The following is a 9,430-nucleotide window of genomic DNA, read 5'->3' as shown; positions in this document are numbered from 1 at the left end:
ACCATTTAGTAGTATGAGGTCAGTTTCCTCATAGGTTCCATGAGTCATGTCAGTACAGCCTGTGGCTAACACATCAGCACAGACAATGGGCACGTGTCCTGCAGCAGCTGCTGCTGCTGTCTACACTGTTCCCTTGTATAAATATGCTGCCAGTCATAATCCCCACCTGGGGTTACAGGGAGACCCTGTCTCAAACAGACAAAAAAAAAAAGATTTATTAATTTTATTTCATATGTATGAGTCCTTGCCTGTATGTATTTATGTACACCACATGTATGCCTGGTGCCCTCAAACATTTGAAATGGGCATCTGATCCCCTGAAACTGGAGTTACTGATGGTTGTTAACTGCCATGTGGGTGCTGGGAACTGGACCCAGGTCCTATGCAAAAGTAGCCAGTGTTCTTAACTGCTGAGCCATCTCTCCAGTTAGGCTATTTGATTTTGTAATTCTTTACTGTAGAATAGCTTAGGATGTCAGTTCTGTTTTAGATAATAGAGATGATAAGGAAACATTTGGATAACCTTTTTGCTTTAATAAAAGCTTCTTTTTTGGTCTTTTTGAGACAGGGTCTCCCTGTAGTCCCAGCTGTCCTGGAACTCACTATGTAGACCAGGCTGGCCTGGAACTCACAGAGATCCGCCTGCCTCTGCCTCCCAAGTGCCACCACACCCAGCTAATAAAAGTTTCTTAAATAAGCCAGACATGGCAGCACATACCTTTAATCCCAGCAAGCAGGAGGCAGAGGCAGACAGATCTCTGAGAGTTCAAGGACAGCCTGATCTACATAACCAATTCCAGGCCAGCTAGGGCTATTGTCTTAACAAAAAACAAAAGAAAAAGAAAAGAAGTTCCTAAATAATGGGGGGTTGGCGGGGCGGGGGGGAGAAGAAACAAAAGAGAAAGAAAATTAACCTAATAGTTTGTAATGTTTTTTTTGATATGTGGTTTCACTATGTATCCTAGGACTGGCATTGAACTTGAAGCAATCTTCCTGCTTCAACTGCTCAAGTACTGGAAACACAGGCATGCAGCAACACGCCCAGCTTGTAAATAGATTTTTTTTTTTAAACTTTATTTTTTATTTATGTATTTATTTATTTTTTGTCTTTTTGAGACAGGGTCTCCCTCTAGCCCCAGCTGTCCTGGAACTCACTATGTAGACCAGGCTGGCCTTGAACTCACAGAGATCTGCCTGCCTCTGCCTCCCGAGTGCTGGGATTCAAGGCATGCGCCACCACGCCGGCTTATTTATTTATTTATTTATTTATTTGTGTTTTTGAGACAGGGTCTCCCTGTAGCCACAGCTGGCCTAGATTCGCTATGGAGACCAGGCTAGCCTCGAACTCATTGAGATCTGCCTGCCTCTGCCTCCCAAATGCTAGGACTAAAGGCGTGTGCCATCAGACCTTGCTATTTTTTATTTTATGTGTTTGAATATATTGCCTGCATGTAAATGAACCCATGTCATGCAGTACTCGAGGAGGTCAGAAGACGGTACTGTAGGACCCTGAGACCCTCTTCATTCACCTGCTACCCCCCCAATCCCTCCAGACCCCCACCAATTGCTCTTTTAGCTTCTGTGAAATGCTTGGCTGCTGCTTTAGACATGCCTAGACATGCCCTGACCCCCGCCTGCTATCCCCCCACTTCCAGGAAACTATAGATTAAGCAAGCCCGGGCATGAAAACTCCCCTATAAGGTAAAAACGGAGACTCCTGGCCCCACAGGTAACAGTCAGCACATTCCACAGCCCTGAGAATAGCACCTACCAATAAGAAACTTCCAGGGCTGCATCTTATACATCCAATCAGTTTAAAATTATGTTGGCGCACGCGGGCTCCTTGAACCAACCAAAACGTATCTTCAGTATCTCCCCCTCCCTTTGTCTAAAACCTATAAAAGGCTCCACTCTCCCTTACTCTGGGCTCTCAGCACGGATCTGTTGAGTTGGTGAGGTCTGAGAGCCCGAGCTTAAGCCCAAATAAACCATAAACCTTTGCTTTTGCATTTTGGTGTGTTGGGTCCTTGGTGGCCTTTTTGGTGTCCAGTGGATGAGGTACAACAGTGCCAGATTCCCTTAAACTGCAGTTATGGACAGTTGTTGGCCTCCATATGGGTGCTGCTAACCAAATCTGGGTCCTCTGCAAAAACAGTGCTCTTAACCCCTGAGCAATCTCTCCAGCCCTCTGAAAATAGAATTTTTAAACCATGAAATATAATATAAATAGAACTAGAACCAGGCCCTTGCCTATAACCTAGCACTCAGGAGTCTGAGACAGGAGGTTCTCTGTCAGTTTGATGCCAGTCTGTTCTACATTATAAGTTCCAGGCTAGCCTGAACTATAGAGTGAGACCCTATCTCAAAAATAAAAAATAAAAAAATAGAGCTGTGAGATGTCTCAGATGATAAAGGTGTTCACCACTAAGCCTGACCACTTCAGTTCAATCCCTATAACCCACAAAGTCGAAGGAGAGAACTTACCCCCCTAAGTTGTCTTCTGACTTCCACATGTGCTCTGTAGCACCTGTATACTTATGCACATACACATTCATAAAAATAAATAAATATAAACCAAAACGAGAATAAATTAGACATCAAAGAGCATCACACATAGAAAGTGTCTTTGCTATCAGATCTGCATTTTAGTATAACAGTAATGCAAACACACCCATTCTTACTGAATATAATACAAAATGCATTTCTTCCTGGGCGCTGAGTCAAAAAGAAGCCAAAAGAAACCCTGCCTGAAGCTTTGTCTGGGCAGACGTGTGGCAAGAGAGAATTCTTCTGGTCACAAAGGTCCCAGAGCTCCAGATATTGAGTCATGTCATCATTGGAACAAAACACCTGCAAAGCTCATTCAAAGAATCTGAGTGGAAGTGGAGACAATTTCAGGATGCTGTTGCATAGTGAGCTCTGGATTTCTGTGCTTTGGTTGGCTAGTGTTACATCCTCAAGGTCATTTAATCACATATACAGTCAGGTGTGTTTTCTTTATTTTTCTTTCAAGTTACAGATGACTTAATTATTTAGAGTTGAACATAGATCTTTTTTTTCAAGCTGGATCTGGTAGCACATGCCTGTAACCTCAGCACTTGGAGGAAGAGGTAGAAGGATCAGGAAGCTAAGATCAGCCTTTTTTTTCTTTTTCTTTTGTTTTATTTTTGGAATTTTGAGACGAAATCTCCCTGAAGCCCCAGCTGGCCTGGAATTCATTGTGTAAACCAGGCTGGCCTCAATCTCAAAGAGATCTGCCTGCCTCTTATGCTGGGATTAAAGGTGTGAGCCACCATGACTGTTTATTTTATTTTTAATTATGGGGGTGGGTGGGTATCTGAAATAGTCTTCATGGAGAACTTTCTTATACATACCTAAGGACGTCAGAGATCTCAGATCTCCCAGGAGTTGGAGTTACAGACAATTGTGAACCACCTGACATTGGTACTAGGAATGGAACTCAGGTCCTCTGCAAGAGCAGCAAGTGCTCTTAACCACAGAGCCATCTCTCTGACCTTGTTTTTGTTTTTTGAGACGGTCTTCTTAAGTAGTCCAGGCTGGCCTTTAACTCTCTGTAACCTGAGGGTGGTCTTGATCCTCCTTCATCTACTTCCTAAAGTGCCGGGATTACAGGCACCACTAGGACAGGCTCAGAAAAGATTAATTTTGTGGGCACAGATAGGCTAATAAAAGCAGAAAGATCAAAAAAATAGATTGTTTTCAAACTTTTCTTGTAAGGAGATGGAACAATAGAAAAGTAACTGGTTAGTTAACCTCAGGTTACCTTGTTTGGTAAGGATTAAAGCAGGGAAAACTTCATTATCATGTCAGTTGAAACTGAGAGAATTGGGTGTTGTTTCTGCAACCCTGATTTATCTGAGGTTGGAATAAATGTGGTGACATCAAACTTTAATCAGTGACTTTATTTTGATTGCTTTGTTTTTTGATTTTTTTTTTTTCCGGTCTTTTTTTGAGACAGGGTTTCCCTGTAGCCCCAGCTGGCCTGGATTCACTATGGAGACCAGGCTGGCCTCAAACTCACAGAGATCTGCCTGCCTCTGCCTCTCGAGTGTTGGGATTAAAGGCGTGTGCCGCCACACCCTGCTTGTTTTTTGATTTTATGAGACAGGGTTTTCATGTAGCCCAGACTGCCTCAAATTTGGTAGTAGGTGAGGCTGGATTTGAACTTCTGATCCCGCTGTTTCTGCCTCCCCTGGTGCTGGGATTATGGGTGGGTGCCACCACACTGAGCTTCCGTTTTGATTTTAGCCTGATATAGGAGCTTAATCCAAAACAGTGACCTCCTGTCATTTTTATTTAACAATGGCAAATGGTTATTTCTAGTTGAGGAATAGCCTGCTACCTTCCTGGCAGCTCTCCCGGGTATCTTTTCTTAATGTGTTGGCTAAAATCCAGAATACTCTTTAAGTGGAACTTTCATAATGGAATTTGAGAGTTGGTTCAGTGGTTAAGAGTACTGACTGATCTTGCAGAGGACCCGGGTTCGATTCCCACATGGTAGCTAACAATCGTCCATAACTCCAGTTCCAGGGGAATTCAACACCCTCTTTTTACTTCCACAAGAATGTATGTAAGGGCAGGCAATACACTCATACATATAAAATAAAAATAACAAATAAAATATTTACAAAAAAAAAAAAAAGGAGATGGGGTCTCATGAAGCCCAGACTGGCCTCCAATTCACTGTGTAGATGAGGATGATCTTGACAAACTCCTGATCCTCCTGCCCTCCTCCCAAGGGCTGGAATCACAGGCCTGTGCTACCACAGGACTGCCTACACTGTTGTTTGTGATTGCAACGTTTTTGCTACAACCCTTATGGTTAGTTTACTCGTCCATCAAACTGAGCTTGTTTGTTCTTTCTTTAGGGAAGCCTTTACTTCCACTCTGACTAAGTCAATTCCCCCTGTTATTATTTGCTTTCACAACGTCAGGCGCCCCAGCTTCATACTACTTAGATGTAATTTGCAGTTAATCATGTGATGACTTCATTTATGACTGTTTCTTCCTCTGCAGGCTTAGCTGCAGGAATCAGCTCTGTTCTGTTGACGCTCCTATCTCCACCCCCACCTCCAAGTGCCTTTTTGACTGATGTTGAATGAAAGACTGAATAGTCTCCAAACTCTAGGAACATTTTCTCCCCTCCAGAACGTATTATTGAAATTTGAGAACCAATGCCTGTATGAATGCCTTTTGGGAGCTTTTTCTTTTGTTTAAGATTTATTTATGTATTTATGTATGAGTATATCGTATATGCACATGTGTTGGTATATGCACACCTGTGTTTGTAGAGGCAAGAAGAGAGCACTGAGTGTCTGTCTCTATCACTCTTCTAGCTATTCCTTTGTGGCAGGGTCCCTCCCTGAACCTAGGGCTCATTTTCTCAGGCTGAAAGCAAGCCCCAGTGATCCTCCTAGCTTCAGAGCTGGGGTTACAGGCATGTAGCATAGGTGCTGGGATCCGAACTCTAGTCCTCATGATTGATATCAAGTGTTCTTAACTACTGAGCCGTCTCTCCAACTTATTTATTTATTTATTTATTTATTTATTTATTATTTATTTATTTATTTGACACAGAGTCTCAATATGTAGCCCTGGCTGGCCTGGTATTCTCTATGTACACGAGGCTGGCCTGGAACTCACAGAGATCTGCCTGCCTCTGCCTCTGGAGTACTGAGATTAAAGGTCTGCACCAGAGTGGTACACTGAGATTATAGAATGACTCTGTAGGTGCCTTGGATGGGATTATACTCTGATAATGTAAAGCCAGGAGCCAATAGGGTTACACAGGAGTTTAGAAGTCATCTTTTACTATAAATGAGGTTTCTGGTGAGAAAACTAGAAAATTGTAAGTTTCTTCTGGGAAGGGAGAAAGACTTTAAGCAAATGTTAATTATGTTGGAATTCTTGATTCTCAGCGAAGAGGCTTCAACTAGACTCCTTGGTAAAGGTGTCCTTTCCCTTCCCTTCTCATAACTTCCCAGTCTTTCTATCTTGCCTCAGTTTGACTACTGAATTCTTTCGTTGCTCTGGGCTCCTTCACCCCTTGGAAGAACATCTCTTCCTAATAAATTCTCTCTTTCTGCTCTAAGTATCTCTGCTCAGTTCTTTGTATTGGGACAAAGAATCTGGAGTCCTTCTGGAGGTGTCCACCCAGCCCCAATATCAGCCAATATCAGAATGCTTGCCTAGTATTCAAAAGCCTCCCCTCCCAAATTCAATTCCTATTGCCCTGCAGAAGCTGAGCTCCTGGGTATTACCACCCCCTCCCCAAGCAATCCCAGCACTCAGGAGTATGTTAGAAATTCACACCTGGACATTAAAGGATAATTATTCCTCCCATCTCCTTAGCATAGCATTAGATGAACCTGCCTTCCTGAGGGGGTATCCAGATGATTGACCTCCCCGACTAGAGTAACTTTTTTTTTTGGTCTTTTTGAAACAAGGTCTCCCTGTACCCCTAGTTGGCCTGGAACTCACTATGTAGACCAGGCTGGCCTTGAACTCACAGAAATCCACTTGCCTCTACCTCCCAAGTGCTGGGACTATAGGCATGCACCACCAAGCCCAGCTAAGATTAACTCTTAAGGGAGGGGACAATGGCTTGTCTCCTCTCAGCAGTAGATTTCATTCTTTTGACTAGAAAGACATAGCTTTCCCCTAATGGGCCTTTCAGGAAGCACAGGCTGGCCTCCAACTCATTGTATAGCCTAGGATAGCCTAACAATCCTGATCCCCCTGCCTCCATCTCCAGAGTGCTAGAATTACAAGTGTCAGAGGACAACTTGTGGGAGTCAGTTCTTTCCTTCCACCATGTAGGTTCCTGGGATGGAAATCAGGTCCTCAGACTTAGCAGCAAGTGCCTTTACCTGCTGAATCTTGATGTAAGAGGAACAGAATTTATCTGTCTCATAGAGCAGTGTAGGGAACTGCAGATTAGGGAAGTTGGTTCATTTATTTGTCCTGTCCCCACCCTTTCAGATTGAGCAACACAGGTTTTTGTTTTTGAGAGGGATGGATACTGTACCTGCAAGCTTCCTCATTCGTTTGCATAAGAATTTCAAGACTTCTGTGTACCTTAACTAATTATGAGAAGCTTGGACAAAAATCCAAACTGCCTGTCGGCACGCTTATCATCTTGCACTCTAGAGTCTGAATTACGGGGCGTGTCTCTAGTTCAAGGAAAGTCTGAGTTACACAGTAAGACTCCATCTCAAAAAGAAAAAGAAAAAGAAAAGTCCAAACTGCCTAACCTACTACGACTTTCAGTTTCTTAATTACGCTTTAAAAAAAAATATTTATTGTGTATGAGAATATTGCCTGCATGTAAGTGCACCCGTGTCATACAATGCCTGCTGAGGTCAGAAAAGGGCATTGGATTCCGTGGAACTGTAGTTATGGACAGTTCTTATTTGTCATGTGGGTGCTGGGCACCAAACCCAGGTCCTCTGCAAGAGCGGCCAGTGCTCTTAACCACCGAGCCATCTCTCCAGCCCCAGTTTCTTTATTGTTATACTTATTAATTTTTATTTGTGGTACAAGGGCTCCCGCCCAGGGACTCCCACAGCCTAGGTAAGTGCTCAATAGTAAGCCACATCACCATGCTCTAATTTCACATTATTATTTACTTGTTTATTTTATTTGTATGTTTTTGTTGTGCTAGGAGTAAGACCTAGGGCCTGCCAGGCAAGTAATCTGCCACTGAACCACACCCCCTGTTCTTTTTGGGTTTTGTTTTATTTTTGCTTTTACTTTTGTTTTATTTTGAGACAGGATCTCACTCTGTAAGTTAGGTTGGCTGGGAACTCACTAGGTAGCCCAAGCTGGCCTCAGATCAGGTCAATCCACTTGCCTCTGCCTCCAGACTGCTGAATCAATCACCTTGAACCACCAAGTACAGCTATTCATTCATTCATTTGTTCATTCATTTTAGAGACTTATAGGGGGTTTTTTATTTTGTTGTGTGTATATATTTTATACATACATATATTTATGTTTGTTTTGTTTTTAATTTTTATTACTTTTTTAAATTTTTATTTTTTTTGGTCTTTTTGAGACAGGGTCTCCCTGTAGGCCCAGCTGGCCTCCAACTCACTGTGTAGACCAGGCTGGCCTTGAACTCACAGACCTCTGTCTGCCTTTGCCTCCCAAGTGCTGGGACTACAGGTGTGTGCCACCACACCTGGCAACACTTTTTAATTTTTAAAATTATATTTTTGGGCCGGGCATGGTGGCACACTCCTGTAGTCCCAGCACTTGGGAGGCAAAGGCAGGCGGATCTCTGTGAGTTCAAGGCCAGCCTGGTCTACATAATGAGTTGAGGTCAGCTGGGACTACAGGGAGACCCTGTCTCAAAAAGACAAAAAAAAATTATATTTTTGGGGGCTAGAGAGATGGCTCAGCAGTTAAGAGCACCAGCTGCTCTTGCAGATGACTCAAGTTTAGCTCTCAGCAAGCACATGGTGGCTAATATCCATTTGTAACTCCAGTTCCAGGGGATCCAACACCTTTTTCTAACATCTGTAGGTACTGCAGAACAGGGGTGCATTTACATACATGTAGGCAATACTCATACACATTAAAATAAAACAAAAATAATAAATGAAATATTAAAATTATATTTGTGTATGTAATTGTGTACATACCATAGGGTAAATGTAGGGGTCAGAGGACAACTTGAGGTTCTCTCTTTCCACCATGCTTGGCCCCAGAGATTGAACCTAGGTTGTAAGGCCTGGTGGCAAGCACATTTACCCACTGAGATATCTTGCCAGCTAGATTTTATTTGGGGGGGCAGGGCAAGATTTCATGTAGCCCAGGCTGGCCTCAAGCTCACTATGTAGCTGTGTGCCTGACTTGGCTTACAATAATTTGAAAATTAGTTTTTTGGTTAGCACGTAAATTGTTGGTTTCCTTGTGATGTTTTCATACGTGCGTATCATTGTTTTCTTCTCTCCCCACTACGTCCCCTCCTGTTCCCTTTGGCTAGTTCCCTTCTCCTACCATTCCCAAATAATGCCTCTTTCTGCTTTTGAAACAGTCATTTTTGTTTGGTTGGTTGGTTTGGTTTTCTGAGACAGGGTTTCCCTGTAGTCCTGCCTGTCCTGGAACTCCCTATGTAGACCAGATTGGCCTTAAACTCACAGAGATCTGCAAGACTCTGCCTCCTGAGTGCTGGGGTTAAAGGTTTATGCCAATCACCCCCAGCTTAGAATCTATTTTTGCTGGAAAACATTGACTCCTCACTTGGGCCCCAGAAGTTATTAAAAGCAGGATGAAGGCTGGACATCTCCCCCTTCATTTTGTTTCTTCTTTACTTTGCTGGAAGGCACAAAAATAAGTCACTGTCTTTAACCTTGCCTCTTGAATCATAGAAGAGCAAAATCTTGCAGGACAGGACTCGCCCACC

The sequence above is a fragment of the Nannospalax galili genome, unplaced genomic scaffold, assembly GCF_000622305.1.
Source record: "Nannospalax galili isolate Female #2095 unplaced genomic scaffold, S.galili_v1.0 scaffold482, whole genome shotgun sequence".
In the NCBI taxonomy this organism is placed as follows: domain Eukaryota; kingdom Metazoa; phylum Chordata; class Mammalia; order Rodentia; family Spalacidae; genus Nannospalax; species Nannospalax galili.
Note: the sequence above shows the minus strand (reverse complement) of the source record.